Source organism: Musca domestica, unplaced genomic scaffold, assembly GCF_030504385.1.
Source record: "Musca domestica strain aabys unplaced genomic scaffold, Musca_domestica.polishedcontigs.V.1.1 1, whole genome shotgun sequence".
Lineage (NCBI taxonomy): Eukaryota > Metazoa > Arthropoda > Insecta > Diptera > Muscidae > Musca > Musca domestica.
The window spans coordinates 30068855-30090353 of NW_026712114.1; positions in this window are offsets into that span (position 1 = coordinate 30068855).

Here is a 21499-nt window from a genome sequence, read left to right on the forward strand (position 1 = left end):
TGCTTCATTCATTCATTGTTGGCGCACAATTTCAATTAGATTGGAAAACCACAAAATTGACTTGGACGGAAACTTTAAGCAATTCACTGCTCTAACCGATTTTTATCGTGTGAGAAATATTTGGATTGTTTCAGTGCTCCGGCATTTAGAAGGTCTGTTATTCCCAACTATTTTGCAATTATAACACATTTCAGAAATTGAATACATGGAAATTATAAACAAGCTTTAAATAGTGGTGATAATTAGCGGTGTTGCTGCTGCTGTTATTCTCGGTAGGTTATGTGAGCATATTTGTAACTTATAATAATAATACAGAAAATATACACATTTACAATTTCATAAATTCGTACAGAGCTGAATTTGGCTTACAGTTGGGGTTTACCGTAACAAACGTCGATTCAAACATATATCAACTATTCGGGGTCAGAGGTCAATATATTTAGATTTTTTTCTTTTTTTATTTTTCTTCAAAAATCTCTGGAACTAAGGCTGTATATCATAAGATTTCTAATATTTCTAAATGGAAGTATTGATCACTTTTATAAAAGCAAACATTCCCAGAGTTGGCGATTGGTCTTAATATTGCTCCTTTCTAGGTAAGACACCAGAAGGCGTATGTCCATTTCCCTATTCCCATATCTAGCAAAAGTCTGTAACTTCATTTGCACACATTTGACAAATCTATCACACACCTAATTGGAGAGGGGGAATAATACTGGGCAATTGCAGGAATTTTTTTTTATGTTTTATTGAATGAAAGTAAAAAAAATGTCGGAAATAGCATCACATTTTTGAATAAGTTTAGATTTGTTCTAATTGATCATTTTTGGCACGAATTATTACCTTTGAACGGGCAATGAAACCGTCTAACGCTTCCCGAATGTTGCTCTGCGATATTTTGGCCCATTCCCGGCGAAGCGCTTGTTTGAGAAAATCGACACTTTGGTATTTTTTAGTGCCAACCTTGTTTTCCAAAGACTCCAGACACAATAGTCCAACGGATTGGTATCCGGAGATTTTAGTGGCCATTGTGCGCTGGAAATGAAGCGAGGAAACTTATTTTTTAACCATTCTTGTGTGGCGCGTGTTGAGTGCGATGGTGCTGAGTCCTGTTGAAATGTCTAAGGACTGCGTGCAACATGTTTGCGTGCCCAAGGCATTAATACGCCCTCCAGAATTTTTGCGATAATATTCGACATTTATTCTGATGCCACGATTTATACGAGCGGAGACCACAATCGGCTCTTATGGCGGCTTACACCATCACCATGGCCGGAGCTTGATTTCTGGTGGCCAACCGAAGGTGCCCATTTTCAGCTGACCTCTTTGGCAAGTAAACACGATCATTTTGTTTGTTTACAAACTGCTGGACAACGAATGTTTTCGCATCGGAGAAAACCAAATTCGGCAGTTCACGTTTTTCGGCCAAGCGAGGCAACTCTTTAGCTCTTTTGAGTCTATTTTCTTTTTGTTGCCGTGTAAGTTCTTGCACTTTTTGGAATTTCAATGGCTTTACCTCGAGTTCACTTTTCAACATTTGCCGAACGGAATATTGCGACATGTTCAGCTCATAAGCTTTTTTCCGGCCACTGCGAAATTCTCACCAAAATGTTTTTGTACGCTTGTTAACTATATAATGAGCTGTCACTGGAATAATTTTAACAGCAGTCGGATGAAATTAGAAATTACAGCAGTCCGATGTTGGTTGCAGTTTTTTTATTTCACCCTGTAAATTTGTTATACTTAAATTTTGTAGTTCTTCCTTAAATATGACGGTACATCTTGAAAGAAACTCAGATTTCTTTCCCACCAAATGTTTTGTAATTTTTACACCTTATATAGGGTATACAAGTCAAGGAAGAATATAATCTAAAACAGAAGACTAAAATATTAGCCTCAAAAGTCATGTAAGGTTTGATTAGGAATGGTAGAATTTTGTTTTAAAGTATCATGAAGCGGCATCAAGAACATGTATAAAGATCGATAAAATCGCGGCTTGGTCTCCATTAATACTGGCAAAAGATTGTCATCTTGAATATGGCCTTCATTTTATTACAGAAAATTATACAAAAATAAAAAATGGACTATTAAATGAAGATCAGTTTCGAATTCTCTTCAAATGTTTCACTACTCAGTATTTTTTGTTTATGATGGTTGTTACCGAATTTCTTCCAGCTTCGCATATACCAATTAACATTGAGGTTATCTATCTATGATGTTTGGGCATATAAATCAGATAAAATTAAAATTAACTTTAAAATTCTTAAAAACTACAAATCGTTGAATTGTTGATGACTATCCGAATCTTGATTGGTATTTACTATTTCGAAAAATGTTCGAGTGCTATGCGATTCGTTACCATGTTTTTATACCCTTCAACACTATGTGTTAGGGTCTTATAAGTTGGATTGTGCCAAAAATTATGTAACACCTCGAAATATTGGTTTTCCACATAGGAAAGTATACATGGATCTTCCTATCTCACGCAATTTTTCTACACCTTGCAACAATATGTATTGAGGAATTTATTTACAGGTCGCAATTATCGCTATACGATTATCACCAAATTTTGTATGGGGTGGGGAAAGAGTCAGAATTAAAGCCTATTGTTTGTAAAGATGCACCAAAATGCAAAATGGACCAAAAAAATAAAATTGTCTTAATTTTTCAGTCGCTCTACTGGTTATAATTGAAAACCAATCGGCACGGAATTTTTATGAGAAGAGAGTTAGCGACAGGGAAGAAGTCTAGCCGGTCAAAAAGCTAAGGGTATAAATTGGGCAGGGCTCTACGACACCATTTTAAAACCAGTAAAGAAACTCCTAAAGTCGGGCGGAGCCGATAACAATTAAAAGTTTTTATGGGATAATCTAATCATACACCCTATGATTATAATTTAAAATACAAAGGACAAAATATGCCGAAGCCTTTGTAACTTTTAAATTGCCCATTTGGTGCAAAATTAATTTGAAATCAGATAAAGATATATATGGGAGCTATATCCAAATCGGAACCGATCTCGATAAAATTTGTCAAAGATATTTCTGAGCTGTATTTGATATATTTCCCTGAATATCGGTGTTACGGAGTGCATATTACGGCTATGGGTAACAAATACAACAAATCGGATGAACAATATATATGGGAGCTATAACTATATCTGAACCGATCTTCACCAAATTTGGCATACTACCTTCTAGACTAAATTCGGTCGTAAGTGGCAAATTCCATCCCATTTGGACAAATATTAGACGTTTTGTGCACAATAAAAGGTAAATCGGACAAAGTTATATGTGGGAGCTATATCCAAATCTGAACCGATCTCGATAACATTTAGCAAAGGTATTTCTGAGCTGCATTTGACATATTTCTCCAAATATTGTTGTTACAGAGTGCATATTACGGCTGCGGAGGACAAAAATAACAAATCAGATGAACAATATATATGGGAGCTATAGCTATATCTGAACCGATTTCGATCGAATTTGGCATACTTATTTTCAGGCCTAATTTGGTTGTATGAGCAAAATTCCATACTATTCGGACTGATATTACACGTTTGGTGCACAAAAAAAAAAAACAAATCGGATGAAGATATATATGGGAGCTATATCTAAATTTTTACCGATTATCTCCAATTTCAATAGGGTTCGTCCTTGGGCCAAACAAATGTTGTTTGGAAAATTTCATCTCAATCGGATAATAAATGCGACCTGCATTTTGTTCACAAGAATACATGGACAGACGGACTGACATGCATAAATCAACTCAGAAAGTGATTCTATGGAGATCATCAAAAGGAACTATGGGTCTATCTCGTTTCCTTTTGCCTGTTACAAACAAATGCACATAGACAAATAGGGTTCGTCCTTGGGCCAAACAAATGTTGTTTGGAAAATTTCATCTCAATCGGATAATAAATGCGACCTGCATTTTGTTCACAAGAATACATGGACAGACGGACTGACATGCATAAATCAACTCAGAAAGTGATTCTATGGAGATCATCAAAAGGAACTATGGGTCTATCTCGTTTCCTTTTGCCTGTTACAAACAAATACACAAAGACATAATATCACCTTGTGGTGTAGGGTATAAACAAAACCTTCCAAATAAATTTGGACTCAAGGAGGCTTCCAACATATTATAGTGTTGTAGGGTATCACATGATCGGTTCCGCACGGTGTTTGCTTACTTGTTTAAGATTGTAGTGGATTGGTCTAAGTTTTTCATAACTTATACATTTTCATTTATTCTCTAGTTACTTTATTTATGCATCGTCGAGAATATGAGTCAATCACTGATACGACAAATTCATATGATATTGCACAAAAGTGATTATGTTACAGACTCCATATTTGACATTCCTATTCGTTTTTTTATCGATGTTGGTTAACATTAAAAACGTTAGCAACCACCTCCCTTCATATTTTCATTAAACAATTGCCTCAATGGGCTTATTTTTTTCGCCAAAATTAGAACATGTGAAATTGGTAACCTATAGAAAACGTTAAACAACTAACAATATTAATAATGAATTATCGAGAACTGGGTTAAAAGCTTCGTACCACAAATAGAGCTTAAGAGACAATAAACAAACGATAACATACACTACAATGCAACCGAATTTCCCAACCTACCCACTTGTGCGATTTATGTGCACTGCAATTCCAAAATCCCAAATTTTAAGATAATCTACAGTATATGTGAATCAAACCAAACTTCCCCTCATTTGTATGCAAATGCTCAGTCGCTGTTGAACCGCTGTTGCTTACAGTTCCCGAAGAACCAAAAAAAAAAAAAAAATTATTCTAATTTTAAACAGATTCTTATCGTGTTGAAAGCGCAGAACTGGAATAGAATAACCATAAGGAGGATGATTATGAACTTCATTGCCATTGCTTTACGGCTTATTAGAATGCTACAAGTGCAGTGTTGTTTTTTTCTGCTTCTTCTTATTGTTATATAAACTTAAGATTTTTGCCATTCTTGCTTGGTTTGTTGCAATTATCACTCGGCGGAAGTGTGCGACGCTCTTGTTTTGCCTTTTTGTGGCCTCAAACAACAACTACCGGTCTCGTTTTGTTTTGCGGCTAGATTGTGTCGCCAGTGCCTCTGTACCTTATCGTCACGGCGGTCGGTTGAGCTTTTTGTTTGTCTGTCTGTCTGTCTGTCTGTCCGTCTGTCTCGGCTCATGTCTCTTGGTTAGATAATTGAAATTTTATTTAGATTTAGTTGCATTGCACCTCCTCCTTGTACATTGTGCAAGTGACAGCTAAGTTGGTACTCCTTCATAGCCGAGCCGTCTGAGATCAAGAGTATCGGTTACAACATATTTTACATAATGCACAGTTTTAATCGTTGCCAGCGCAACACACACACTCGAGTGACAGTTACGTGAACATTGGGTACGTATTGCAGCATTTCCCGACGACTACTACTTCCGTTACCCTAGCCGTTATTATTCAAATTATTTACAGTGTACATAAATATGCAAGGAGTGTGATAGGTACATATTCTACTGATTTATATCCCATATGCATTGGACCTTCTGTTGAACCAATAAAATATCCTCATGTTGTATATAAAATTATGAGAATTGTATTTCGAAATAAAATTGAAAATTTTACTTTTTGATATTCAAAAATTTTTTTTTATCGTTTTCTTTATTTGCGATCTATTTAAATACAAAATAATTAGCAAATGTGGTCATACAGAAGATATTGATATTCAAATATAAGGATAAAATTGTAATGGGTACAAATGTTTTTCGGAACCACGATTGAAAAAATGTCTCAATCGATATGTATTAAAACATGTAATTTGGAAAATGTTACAACTACAGGTCTTAAGATATTATATAATAAAACAATATACCGCACTATTTCTTCTAATACAACTTTATGAAATATTTTTTTGAAATGTTTGAATTTTTGTCGTACGTATACCAGAAATATTAGACTGGCATAATCCAGTTTCACATCAGGTATAATCTCAATAGAAATATTGGTATAATAGAGTTTTTAAGAAAATCTTAGCAGTTCGACCGCTTTTGGTAGAGGTTCCTATAGGAATATGCCGATATAGTCCCACTTCGCACTCTATCTAAGTATGTTGCGATCTGCGTTACATAATTTTTTCCCTTTGAGAGTGGTTGGTCAGACATATACAGGGTGATATAAAAACAAGTAAGCAAAGGCTGTAGTCATGCGGGGCCGACCATGTGATACCCTACAACACTACAATATGTTAAAAGCACCCTTATGTCCACTTCCAGTTTGGAAGATTTCGCTTTCGAAATTTTGTCATGGAGCACTGCCCACATATTGCAATTACCATTTTGACCATGGACATTTGCGCACTCCGTCGTGCTGTTAGTTGTTGTGGTCCACTTTACAGCTAAATATAATCCAAAAAGCTAGAATTCTTCCCTATCCTTAACTCTCTTCTCAGGCATGTCGATTGACTTTAATTGTGTGATCAGTATTTTTTTTCTGTTTTGCTTCATTTGAGCCCCTTAATATTTTGCGATCATCTCCAAAAGCAAGAAGCCGTTCTGCATCTACAAATTTAGACCCATCTTATGCCAAGAGGGCATTCTGAATTGACAAAATTTGTCAAAATCGGTCCAGCCATTCTTGAGATATAAGCATTTTAGCTAACATCCCCCTCCTTTGTATATATACATTGTATATATTTCGCTATATATATCCGATATATTTAATATCGACATCTACGTAACGGTCAGGATTGGCCTGTTCGTTTATTTGTGATTTCGCCGGGATCAAAAATATTCGCGGTTTTATGGAAAAGTTGATTTTATTTAACACAAGGGTCATGGCCTTTTCACCCACTAAATATTACCCGATGACCATCAAAATTGGAAGACTTCTGCCAAGCCTTAAGCTCTAGCCATATGCTAACTTCCGCGTTGATTGGTCTATAACTGCGACCTGTAGAGCAACTGCAAAATCAGGAAATTTTTCAGTATTTGGTCCATTTCAACCCCTAAATATTATGAGATCATCTCCAAAAGCAATAGGGTTCTATTCTGGCCCAAACCCCACCTCCATTCTAAATTTCGTGAAGATCGGACCATAATTGCGACCTGTAGAGTGGTTACACATTAACATGGACAGACGGACGGACGGACATACATAGCTAGATCGACTCAGCTCGGCGAGATAGGAAGATCCATATATACTTTCCTATGTGGGAAACCAATATTTCGTGGTGTAACATAATTTTTGGCCCAATCAAACTTATAATACCCCCAACCCATAGTGTTGTAGGGTATAAAAACTGCAACAAAGCCAAACGCCATAATATTTAGTTTTTTTTTTTTTTTTTTTTGGCCCATTCCCGGCGAAGCGCTTGCTTAAGGTGATCGACACTTTGGTATTTTTTAGTGCCAACCTTGCTTTCCAAACAACTCCAGACACAATTGGTATCCGGAGATTTTTGTGGCCATTGTGCGCTGGAAATGAAGCGAGGAACCTCGTTTTTAACCGTTCTTAGGTGTCGCGTGTTGAGTGCTATGGTGCTGAATGTTGGAATGTCCAAGGTCTGCTGCCAAAATGATTGCGTGCCCAAGGCTTTAATACACCATCCCGAATATTTTTGCGACAATATTCGGCATTTATTATGATGCCACGGTCGATTAATACGAGCGGAGAGCGACCGCTGTTATGGCGGCCCGCATCATCACCATTTCCGGCGCTTGAGTTCTGGTGGCCAACCGAAGGTTCACATTTTCAGCTGACCTCTTTGGCAAGTAAACACGGTCATTTTGTTCGTTTACGAACTGCTGGACAACGAATGTTTTCTAATCGGAGAAAACCAAATTCGGCAGTTCACCACTTTCGTCCAGCGAAGCAACTATTTTGCTCTTTTGAGTATATTTTACTTCTGTTGCGGTGTAAGTTCTTGTACTTTTTGGAATTTCAATTTTCAATATTTTCCGGATGGAATATTGCGAAATGTTCAGCTCTCGAACCTTTTTCCGCCACCGCAGATTGTTGCTGTTTTCTTCCGTCCACTTCCTTGACGTCGGGAAAAAAAATTCTTAAAAATTATGGTTCCTTGAAATTATTTCTTTCAAAATCCATTATTAAAACTCTGACAGACACAAGATTATGGCACTGATAGTCCTTGAATTTTTTCTTTAAAAATCCACATTTGAACACTGAAAGTCCCTAAAGAATTTTATTAAGAATCCACGAATATATAACTGAGAGACCTTAAACAATACTCTTTGAAAATCCGCGTAGCCATAATAATCCTTGAAAATATATTTTTAAAAAATCCATGATTATTGCTGTGATGATTTTTAGAATACTCTTTAAAAACTAAGTTTTTACAGCTGTGGAATAATAGTAATTTAATAATCTAAAATCGTAGCTCTGGTAGGCTTTAGAAAGATATTTCTTCAAAAACATATCCATAATGGTGGTCAATGGTCAAGAGCAAAAAAATCAACATTCAGGACGTTTACATATGTATGTCGGCATACGATCGGTTGCTGTTGCTGGAATAGATTAGAGGAGACGTTTGTCAGTGTCTCTGGCCGCCATATACAGTCAACGAACCACAGACTTGCTCCAAATGAAATTTGAGCAAAAAACTATTCGACACAGAACAAATCAAATAAACCGCATCTTTGGAAAAAAAAACTAAACACCAGCATCGTCGCCGTCAACATCATCGTCGTCAGGAAGGTTGGTGCTGTTCCTCCTGATAGTAATGGATTGTACCCCCACTTGGATGGATGTGGCACGTTCTCTTTTGGCCAGAAGTTTTTCTTTAAATTAACAGAAAATCCACATAACAGCAACTGTTGCCAAAGCGGTAAACATTGCCACCAACAACAACAACAACACCAGCTACATAAACAAAAAAGGAAAAACAATTCGTTTTTCATTTTATAAAACTTAAAATGTAATAATGCCGCAGCACTTGTGCTGTCATCTCAGATCTACCGAGGCAATCAGTCTTCTTCAGGTGCATACGCCATGGACATAGGAAACGATGGCATATGGCGGATAAATGTCGGCGGCGTTGGAGGGAAAAATTACAGCCAGTTTGGCAAACAAAAAAACGGCAGAAAGAAAGAGACCCGCTTTTGGTCTTGAAAATGTAAATTTCCAACTTTTTTATAGAGTGGCTGAATGAAAGGTAGGTGGCGGCGGCGGCGGCGGCGATGGCGGTGGTGTCGGTACTGTTTGCTGATGATAATGATTGTTGTGGGATCGACAAAGAAGACATAGGACATTATCAAAGCGGCATTTGTTATTTGTTTCATTGCTTTTCTTTAATTTTGCTTTTTCATTTGCCAAACATCTTGGGCTTCTTGGATTCCAAACGGCAACAGCAGCTGGATGCTTGTCCACTGCGTTCGTCACGTTTTCCCACGCAGTCACCCATATGGAAAGACCAGCATTGAGTTTCATAGACAACGTCCGATCAAACAGCCCCCACAAAGGTATAACTCTATATATGTATCCCTCTCTCTCTCTCTCTCTCTCTGTCGGAGTGAAATCCTTCTTTCGACTTCAACGTTTTATTCCATCAAAATCTTGAATATTTCTCTATTTAGTAATCAAAGTTCGGAACGGGCAGCAGGCAGTTTACATTGAAATGTCTGTTATTGTGGATGCTGGTTGTGCTGCTGATGGTAGCTGATGGTGTTGGTGGTTGCGGCGATTGACCACCAGAAGAACAACGATAGCCATGTCAGAACCTTAAAACAGTGAAGGTGGTGGTGGCGGTGGCATTGCACTGTGGTCCAAGGGATTTTAAAGGTCCATCTGAACAATAATCCAAAATTATTCATGAATGTCATGAAGCACATGTTTTAAGACTTTTTTTGGCGAACCATATATCTCTCAAGAACATTAGGTTTTTAATAGTGGAGTCTTAAACGATATTTTATTAAGGATTTCAGTTGTAATCGTGGACTTTGAACAGCTTTTTTTAAGGACTACAATCGTGAATATAATCCCGGATTTTTTTAGAATATTTTTAAGGACTCTCAGATTTATTATCCTGGATTTTAAAGAATATTTCCCCAAGATTTATTAAAGCTGTTATCGTGAATTTTGAATAATCCTTACTAAAGTATTATCAGAGCTATAATCATGAATTTTTAAATAGTATTTTCAAGGATTACCAGAGCTATAATCGTGCATTTTCACAGAATATCTTTTCAAGGATTCTCAGATATATTATCCTGGATTTTAAAGAATATTTTATTAGAATTATTAGATCTGCAACCGCGAATGTTTAAAAGGATTTAAAGGACTATCGCAGCTTTTTTCTTCAGCTAAAGCTACAATTGTAGATTTTTAAATAATATTTTCCTAGGACTATCAATGCAATAATCGTTAATTTAAAAAAAATGTAAACACTAACTGAGCTATAATCTAGGAGCTATAAACGTGGACTTTTAAAGAATATTTTTTGAAGGATTATCTGCGTTAAAATCAAAGACTGACTGAAATGTAATCGTGGAGTTTTTTTGGAATATTTTTGAGCTGAGCAATAATCGCAAATTTTTAGGAAATACTTTTCAAGGATTTCGGAGCCATAATCATGGATTTTTAAAGAATATTTTTTTTTCAAGGATTATCTGCACTGTAATCGAGTACTGACAGAGCTATAATCGTGGATTTTTAAATAATATTTTTTGAGGATAATCTGAACTCTATTCAAAAACTACCAAAGCTGTACTCGTGAACCTTTAAAGAATATTTTTTCAAGGATTATATGACCTATAATCAAGGGTTAACAGAGCTATAATCGTGGATTTTAAGGAATATGCTATAATCAAGGATTGGAGGAGCAGCAATCGTGTAGTTTAAAAAAATATTTTTTTCAAGGTTATCTAATCAAGGGCTAACAGAGCTATAATCGTGGATTTTTAAAGAAAAAATTTTCGAGGATCTTCTGAATATTTGTGCAAGGATAATCGTGGATTTTTAAAGAAACAATTTTGGAGGATCTTCTGAATATTTGTCCAAGGATAATCGTGGATTTTTAAAGAATATTTTTTCGAGGATCATCTGAATATTTGTCCAAGGATAATCGTGGATTTTTAAAAATATTTTTTCGAGGTTCATCTGAAGGATAATCGTGGATTTTTAAAAATATTTTTTCGAGGATCATCTGAAGGATAATCGTGGATTTTTAAGAATTTTTTTCGAGGATCATCTGAATATTTGTCCAAGGATAATCGTGGATTTTTAAGAATATTTTTTCGAGGATCATTTGAATATATTTTTCCAGGATTATCAGAGTTTGGGTTGCAAACAAAAGTTTTTCTTAACCGAACTGTTTGCTTTTTAAGGAATGTTTTTTCAAGGCACAAAAAAGGTATAACTGAGGAATTTTCAGAGATACAGGGGAGATAAAAAACTACAACAAAATCAAACGCCATCATTTTTAAATTTTTTTTTTTTTGAATTTTATTGAAAGAAATCAAAATATGTCGGAAATAGCATAAAAATTTAGAATAAGTTTAGATTTGTTCGAACGGCCAATGAAACCGTCGCACGTTGCCCGAATGTTACTCTGCGGTATTATGGCCCTCGATAGCGCTTTCTTAGCGATGTCCGTCTGTCTGTTGTGATCACGCTATCGTTCGAACGAATTGATATAGAAGGCTAAAATTTTCCACATGTGTGCATTTTGCCAGTAGGCAGGTTAATTTCGTAAATGGGATATGGCGGTTCACGTTTTCGCAGAGCCCATATATAACGATACCTCACTATATTCAATACATTTTTGATTTTAGAGACATTATATACCAGAATTGTTTCATCTCTCGAAATTGAAGCCCGGAATCGGCACTACAACCTCTGATAAAAAATTACTTATGTTCTTCCACGTCTTTTTATATTTATTTTTTAAAGTTCCTTCCGAATGGTGGAGGATATTACAAGTTCTGTCTGGCCGAACTTACTTTTTAACTTGCTTTTTTATAGTTTTCTTGGGCTTTAACATTTCTGAACCGTTCAGCTTTCACTTATTCAACAAATCACAGTGCATTTGGATTGAGTGGCTGCACTCCACAAAAAAAAAAAAATCCAACAAAATAATCAGCATGATAATGACGTTGGTTTAGTTGTTCACTCGTATGTCGCGACATTGATGAAACAATCGTCAAGTATTTTGTAAAATGGCAGGGTTTTACAACACAACCGAAAGGCTGCCGATTTCACATCCAAGCTACATCCGCCACAATATCAGCTCAACAGAAATAAACAAAATTGTTGGATTTGATGTGCCGCGCTTCTCCAGACGATCAAGAATTCCTGCTGCTGATGTGTTTCTTTTTCTCTTCTTCTGTTCGCTTTTTCATTTTCTAATGTAGCGGTGGCTAAGACTGTTGGTCAAGATTCATACCACGGAGACGACAACTTGCTTGACTTGTCACTGCAAACAAAAACAACAACAACAAAAAACAAAAGCCGGAGACCAAGTCAGTAGGTCACTTAGTTTCGATAAGAATAGATACAAAGAACGCTAACTTCTTGGCCGGCCATTGAGACGGATGGATGGATGATTGTGTTAAAGCAGCAATAGCACCAGCAAAAACAACACAAATAGAAAAAAAGAAAAACAGTTGTTTTTTGCTGTTTTTAATGAATTGACGTCTCCGCAGAAAGTCCGAATGGAAAAAATCAAAACAATGTTAACAATGATGATGGCGGTGTTGACGACGATCTTCATGTCGGCTACCAGTAGTTGGAGGACAGGCTAAAATATGCTTAGAATTAACCAGCAAAAAAATCAGCATATGGGCTTCCAGTTATATTGTGAGGTGGCTTACATGTGTATATGTGTTCGAAATTGACCGTAATAAGCAACCTTTGCAACGTATGCTTAAAATTAGAGAAAGTTGTCGTAACAGGAATTTTCAGGATTTCTATACTTTTTCGAAATGTGGAATAAGTAAAAGAAGTATTTTTTTTTATAAAAATGTGCGCATACTTAAGTGCAGTGTTGTAATCTTAAATTAATTAGAACCAAAATAAAATTATGGCCAGAATTAATATATGTTTAAATTCTCAACTTCCACCGACTGCCTCATATTTAGTTATAGAAGAAAGGGTGGCACTTGTTTTTGCCAAAAAGTTGTATCCACATTATTTCGACCATGTTCCCTTAGTATTATGGTACTATGTTGGTACTTTCGAAACTATATATCATGGAATCACTACAATTCTCACAGAGAGTATTCCCAAATTTACATATCATAGTATTTGTATCATACTAAGTTTAAATTCTAGGTTGGGCAATATCACCCCTATTCTATTTGTACCTCCCACAATTAAAAAAAAAAAAACATTGTGACAATTTTTTAAATCGCATATTTCAGCCACGCATAGGTCTGGGTGAAATTGTCATAATTTCAATTAATTATGTCTCCAATCCATTGGCAATCAATTTGTAACACCTCGAAATATATATTTTAGACCCACAAAGCATATATATATTCTTGATCAGCATAAAATTCTATGTCGATTTAGCGATGCCCGTCCATCAGTCCGCCTATCCGTCTGTGGAAATCACTCTAGCTTCCGAACGAAATGAAGTAGGTTAATAAAATTTTACTCAATGTATGCAGGACTTTTGGTATTGAAAATGGGCCATGTAGGTCCACATTTTGGTATAGCACCCATATGACGGTACCTCCCCATATTCTGTATTTTAATGATTTTCGTTACATTATTTATCGGAATTGTTTCAAATTTGGCATAAATACTACCGCCTATGGTAATAGATACTTCCGCCTACGACAGAAGATTGTCTGTGCATATCTACGTCTTATTAAAGTCCCCATATATCTGAAGATCGTAATGGATACTACAGCCTAAGACAGAAAATTGTTTGTGCAGGTCTGCTTCTTTGTATAGAAAATCATATCAAAATGGGCAGTATCAGCTCACTGATTTTAAACCTTCGCTACAAATCCCAAATTGTGATACAAAAAACTGATATAAAGTGCGAAAATTAACAATATCGGTCAATTTTTTCTAGTTCCTCCCCCACCAATGATCCAATGAATATTCATAACTAAAAACAAGTAAGCAAAGGCTACAGTCGAGCGGGGCCGACCGTTGAATACCCTACAACACTATAATAAACGATACAGTTTATATAGACAAGATACTCGAAAGAATTCCACAAGATATTGTGACAAATAATAAAAGAAAACCATCAGGTTTCGTTCTCTAATTTTCGATTAATAGCAACTTAAACTAATTTGCTTATTTCCTATTTATTGGTAGATGTTGCACTTAAATGGTCTTCCTAGATCTGGAACCAATATTTCCCAAAGACCTATAATCTCTCAGAAGTGGCAAAAGATTAACATTTATTATTGGGTTTTAACTGAAACGCATCTATATGAGATACAGACATTTGACTATATTCTTCAACGAAATCAGCGTCTTTCCTGTATTTGCGAATTCTCCAAAAAATCACTGAAATGGACATTTTCGTATTTTGTTTACAAAAGTTGGCAAACTATTTCACACATTGAATATTTTTGGATGGCCATCCAAAACTGCTTGGCTTTTGCAATGTCCGGTAATCCCCATTCAAATGTGCGTGAGGATCGGGCGATAATTACGACCTGCTGACAATTTTGCAGTTTTTTGGTCCATTTCAACCCCTAAATATATAACGATCATCTCCAAAAAGAGTAGGCTTCTATTCTGACCCTCATCTTAACCCCATGCAAAATTTCGTAAGGATCGGGCCATAAATGCGATCTGCATATGATATCCTGATATCCTAACTACTTAGTTTTGTGAGCTGTAGAAATATTACCAAATGTTTAATTCAAAATGAAAATATGCCAAAAATATGCCAAAATTGAAAAAATATGAGAAAATCAAATCAAAATCAATATTTTCATCTTTAGAGAGATATTTGTATGCGTTTATTAGACGTTTTTCCTTTCCTGCCAAGAGACCATTCTGAATTAATGAGAACTGTCGAAATCAGTTCAGCGGTTCTCGACATATATGAGATCTTTCAAGCATATCTTCTTTGATAGACATATATATCGCATGTATTTGCTATATATTCGATTTTTTTGATCTTAACATCAATGTAAAGATCAGAAGGAACCTTGTCATGGCTTTGCGATTTCGCCGGGATTTAAAATATTCGCGGTTTAATGAAAAATTTTGAATTTTTTCAACAAAAAAAATATGGCCTATTTTAACCGGTAAATATTATCCGATGACTACCCAAATTGGTAGGCTTCTTCCCCGCCCTAAACTCTAGCTACATGCGAAATTCCGCGTCGATTGGTCTCTAATAGCGACCTGTATAGCTACTGCAAAATCCGACATTTTTTCAGTATTTGGTCCATTTCAACCCCTAAACATTTGGCGATCATCTCCAAAAGAAATAGGGTTCTATTCTGGCCCGACCCCGACCTCCATTCCAAATTTCGTGAAGATCGGGACATAATTGCGACCTGTAGAGTGATTACAAATTAACATGGACAGACGGACAGACGGACGGACGGACATACATAGCTAGATCGACTCAGCTCGGCGAGCTAGGATGATCCATATATACTTTCCTAAGTGGGAAACCAATATTTCGTGGTGTTACATAATTTTTGGCCCAACACATAGTGTTGTAGGGTATAAATATTAAAACTTCAATATTTTATATCAATTTAAGATTCGATGTAAAGATTGGATATGTTAGTCCACACCTTCTGGTTTTTCTTTAACAAATGGCCAAAGCTTGAAATAACTGTGAATCAAATAGAGAGGGAAAAGAATGCTACACTTTGCCGAAATTTACCTAAAACTACAATCAAAAGAGGACATTATCGTTCCCCTGCGTCTGATATATTCCCCACAAAAGTTTCTAAATTTTGAGTAATCGATACACTAATTAAACGTTATGTATGGCAAAACTGACATACAGAGATGAAAAAACTGCAACCAACTTCAGACTGCTGTCATTTCTAAGCCTGTACAAAAGCATTTTGGTGAGAATTTTCTAGAAAAAAAACGTTATTTGTGTTGGAATTCAAGCGTGATAGTGTGATTTCTATACATTTCGTGGGAAAAACACAAGTGGCTATCGTTAGAGCTATCCAGAGCTATCCATCACTCGTTATTGTGATACTGGTAGCGTAGCCCGACGTCAAGGAAGTGAACGGAAGAAAACAGCAACATCAACAGAAAAGTAAGGAAGCAACTTGATCGAAACCCGCATCGAAGTGGCCGAAAAATGGCTCGTGAGCTGAACGTATCGCAATATTCCATTCGGTAAATATTGAAAAATGAGCTCGGGATAAAGCCATTGAAATTCCAAAAAGTGCAAGAACTTACACCGCAACGTAAAGAAAATAGACTCAAAGGAGCTAAGGAGTTGCCTCGCTTGGCCGAAAGTGATGAACTGCCGAATTTGGTTTTCTCCGATTAGAAAACATCCGTTGTCCAGCATTTTGTAAACATACAAATTGACATGTTTACTTGCCAAAGAGGTCAGCTGAAAATATGCACCTTCGGTTGGCCACCAGAACTCAGGCGCCGGCTATGGTAATGGTGTGTGCCGCCATAACAGCCAATGGTCGCTCTCCGCTCGTATTAATCGACCGTGGCATTATCGTGAAAATATTCTGGAGGGTGTATTAAAGTCTGAGCACGCAAACATTTTAGCCGCAGACCTTGGACATTCCAACAGGATTCAGCACCATCGCACTCAGTACGCGCCACCAAAGAATGGTTACAAAATGAAGTTTCGCGCTTCATTTCCTGCGCACAATGGCCACTAAAATCTCCGGATACCAATCCCTTGGACCATTGTGTCTGGAGTTGTTTGGAAAGCAAGGTTGGCACTAAATAGTACCAAAATGTCGATCGATCACCTGAAGCAAGCGCTTCACCGGGAATCAGCCAAAATACTGCAGAGCAACATTCGGGCATCGTGTGACGGTTTCATTGACCGTTTGAAGGCCATAATTCGTGCCAAAAGTGCCCAAATCTAAACTTATTCTAAATTCTAAAATTTTTTGCTATTTCCAACATTTAAAAAAAAATAAAAGATTTAACAAGATTTAAAAAAAATAAAAATAATGCCGTTTGACTTTGTTGCAGTTTTTTTATCTCACCCTGTATTCAGTATTCATTACGAAGAATAGTCGGCAGCTGGACTTTTGGTATGAAAATGGGTTATCCACGTTTTGGTTTTTTGTGATTTGAGCTACATTATTCACCGGAAATGTTTCAAATTTGGTATTTGAAGTTCGTAATGGATGCTATTACCTATGACAGAAAATTGTCTGTGCAGGTTTAGATCTTCGCATAGCCCCCATATAACGGCACCTAGATATTTTCGGTATTTTGATGATTTTAGCGGCATTATTCACCGGAATTGTTTCAAATTTGGTATTTGAGATTCGTAATGGATACTACAGCCTATGACAGAAAATTGTCCGTACAGGTCCACGTTTTGGTATAGCCCCCATATTATAGTACCGTTATTCTGTATTTTGATAACTTTAGCTACATTGCCCGTTTTTTTGTTAAGTTTCGCATTTACATATTGTTATGACTTATGACAAACGAACTCACGGCTTTTTTACCTGTCCATTACTATTCAGGTAATTTTCCGTAAACATTTTGTCATAACTTTTGTATTACACTTATTTCAAATGTTTAAGCCCTAGGTAAAATAATGTGGGGCTTACTATGATGATCGACTTTGAATTATAGGTCTTTGATGAATAGATCGAGGGGTTGTAAACTAAGTGACCAATTTAATGTACCCCACATCATTATATCTAGGCAAAGTCTCCCATGGAAGACTTCATAAAAAATTCCACAAAAAATATCTTAACTTTTTACAGAAGAGTTGGGATCCTAACTAGGGATACGTAAAGCGGCATTTGACATTAAAAAGCCTAAAAATAGTCGCCAAATTTGCCAGTGGTACACTTCTTAAAGTCAACTTTTCTTAATCGATTTTGAATTCAACACGTTTCAAGTGTTGGCATTTAGTTTTTTTATTATATTTCCTTAAAAGTCTAATAATCGATTTAATCATCTAAAATCGAAATGCTTTTCGATTTGAGAAGTCAAACACGATTTTTAAATGAATGGAGAATTAAGAAAGATTTTTGTTGAAGTTACAAATCGAAAATTGTTAAAGAGGACTATTCTTAACCAACAACCTCCAATTCAAACCTCTATCGAATTACTACCTTATTAATATATGCAGTACTAGAGCATTAGTCCCTGGATCTTGGCACGGTTTGACCATACCTGACATATTCTAAAGAAATTCTAATTATTTGACCATTGTCTTGCATAAACGTCTTTTAGGTGGCATCAAACTGCCGCCACTTATAGAAACTCCTTTAGCTGTGTATGTATGTGTGTTTGCCATATCATTCAGCAGTCATTGTTAAATCAACAACATCGAATGACACAAATCAAGTTGTCCATGACCGTTTGTACACAGAAACACATATATCCAATGTTTGTTTGTATATGTGTGTTGCCAGTTCAACTGTCCACAACCGAAGAGAAAAAAATAATCGTTTAGAACTAACCTTCACTGGATTTCTCGTAACAGAACATCACCCTGATATAGAAATTCTTTTGGTCAACATCATGATAATCAAGCTGATGAAGATCATCAGACAGACAGACAGACGATGAGACGCTCTTTAGAATAGATTGACGGGTAATGCTGGCTGCCCCCCTCCTTAGCTGTTGTTGTATGCACGGTCAAAAAGAAAAGAACAATTTATGAACCGAAGCAGTCTAATGGAACAGTTAGAAGCGGTGGTTGTGGTGGTCACCGTCCTCATTGGCCCATACCCATTTCCATTGTGATGGTAATGGTTCAATGATGAACGTACTTGCCAAAGTTCACTGGCCATCATCTAACTGCCGGCCATAATAATGAGTTTTAGTCTGGGTGTTTGTTTGGTGTGCCCCCTCTCCCCGTCCCCCCCTTAAGATTGTGGTTAGCTTTGAAGTCATTGTTGCATGCAACCAATATTTTGCGTTTCTAAAATTTTGATTTCATTTCTCGGTAATTCCATTTCTATTTCTTTACAAAAATTAGATTATTCTACCGAAGGCCAAATGGGTAGCTCTACATAGGCATTTTTTTTATTTCTACTCAGTCAGTATGGGTTTCCATCAGCATTGGATATCTATTCGTCTCGTATTTGCTTGGGGACAATCTGTGATGTTGGTCAGTGTTGCTGTGGACTACTGCCACTGCAACAAACAAAAAAAAAAAACAAAGTGGAACAACATGTCATTACCAGCCATTCGATGATGATCCAATGTCGCTTTGGAAAATTTATAGCCTTGTGAATGGTGCGGTTTACATGACAATTTTAATGTTTTCCAAGCTTAATAATGGGAAAATATGTTGGCATTTTCTAAGATGGTCATTGCCAATGGAATTCACTTTAAATTGAGTTCTACAAAATAGAATCGCATTGTCATTGCAGATTATGTGGTTCACAAATGATATTGGAAAATAAAGTGGTTTAATTTAGTGAAATACGATTTGAAATGGAAAAATGGAATGGAAGAAGTGAAACAGAGTATTTTGCACATCTGTAAAAGTGTTTTCTGACATCCAGTGCAGTGTGTTTTTGTGATTTATGGAAACATATATAAAAACAAAGTCACTGTTGTGTTTATACAACACTATGTGTTGGGGGTATTATAAGTTTGATTGGGCCTTCCTATCTCGCCGAGCTGAGTCGATCTAGCTATGTATATCCGTCCGTCCCTCTGCCCGTCTATCCATGTTAATTTATAATCACTCTACAGGTGGCAATTATGGCCCGATCTTCACGACATTTAGAATGGAGGTGGGGCTAGGGTCAGAATAGAACAGAATAGGAGATGATCGCATAATATTTAGGGGTTGAAATGGACCAAAAACTGAAAAAATTAAGGATTTTGCAGTTGCTCTACAGGTCGCACTTACAAACCAATCGACGCCGAATTTAGCATTGGGCTAGAGCTTAGGGCTGGGCAGAAGTCTTCCAAATCTTCTTTCATCGGGTAATATTTAGTGGGTGAAATAGACCATAACAGTTGTGTTAAATAAAAGTCAAATTTTCCATTAAACCGCGAATATTTTTAATCCCGGCGAAGTCACAAATGGACGAACAGGTCAATTCTGACCATTACGTAGATGCCGATAATAAATATATCGGAAATATAGAGCGAAATATATACCATGTTTATGTACGAAGGAAGGGGATGTTAGCTAGAATGCTTATATCTCAAGAATGGCTGGATTGATTTTGACAAATTTCAATTCAGAATGCCCTCCTGGCATAAAAGTATAAAATCTACAAAAATCGCATAGAAAGATGCCAATAATCATGCTAATATAGATTTTGTAGTATTTTCTCATATTTTTTTATTTTTTTCATATTTTTATCGCATGCGATTTTTTCAATTTGACTTATAATATTGAAGTGTTTATTTTAAAATATTTCTTCACCTTATAACACAGGTTGGGGTTATTGAATACAGACTGCAATTATCGTCCGATTCAACGAAAATTTTCACAAGAGTAGGTTTAGGCTCAGATGGACCAACAATTTGATTTTGATTTTGCAGCCGTTATAAAGGTCACAAATAGAAACCAAAAGACTCGAAATCTTTCATGAAAATAGAGTTTAGGACAGCGGGTAGAATGGACCACTATTTTTGTGTGAAAAATACCAACTTTTTCATTCTACCGAAACGCTGAAAATAACTTACAGGCAATATCCAAAATACACAAAAGGCGCACTTCTGGCTTTTTTGCTGATTTCGTTGAAGAATATAGCCAAATATCGTAGACAAGCAAATCATATAGATGAGTCTAAATTTGGAGATACAGAGGGTCCTCTTGCAAAATATTTAGGAAAATTGTCCTGATCACACAATTAAAATCAATTGGCACGGAATTTTGCATGAAAACGGAGTTAAGGACAGGGAAGAAGTCTAGCATTTTGGATGACCATTGGATTATATTTTGATGTAACAAACAGCACGACGGAGTTCGTAAATATTGGGCAAATGCCCCTAGTCAAAAAGCTAAGGGATCCGTAACATAATCTCAAAAGCAAAATCTTCCAAAATGGATTTGGACATAAGGAGACTTCTGCCATATTGCAGTGTTGTAGGGTATCACATAGTCGGCCCCGCACGACTATAGCTTTTGCTTACTTGTTTTATTTTGAAAATTTGGTCCATAGCTGCAGATTTGTGTGAATCTTCGGAATGCAATTATTGGTTATTTATCGTATTTAAATTATTCAAAGTACGATTCCCTTCACTGGAAAGGAGATGGATAATTTGGATATAAGAAAGTATCGCTCGGTTTGCTGTCAGATATCATCCCTAACTTTGTGATTATTTATATACGAGTATGTACTCGTGAATATTCTTAAAAAGCTAGGCTCAAGAGTTCCTAAAAATATTAATAAAAA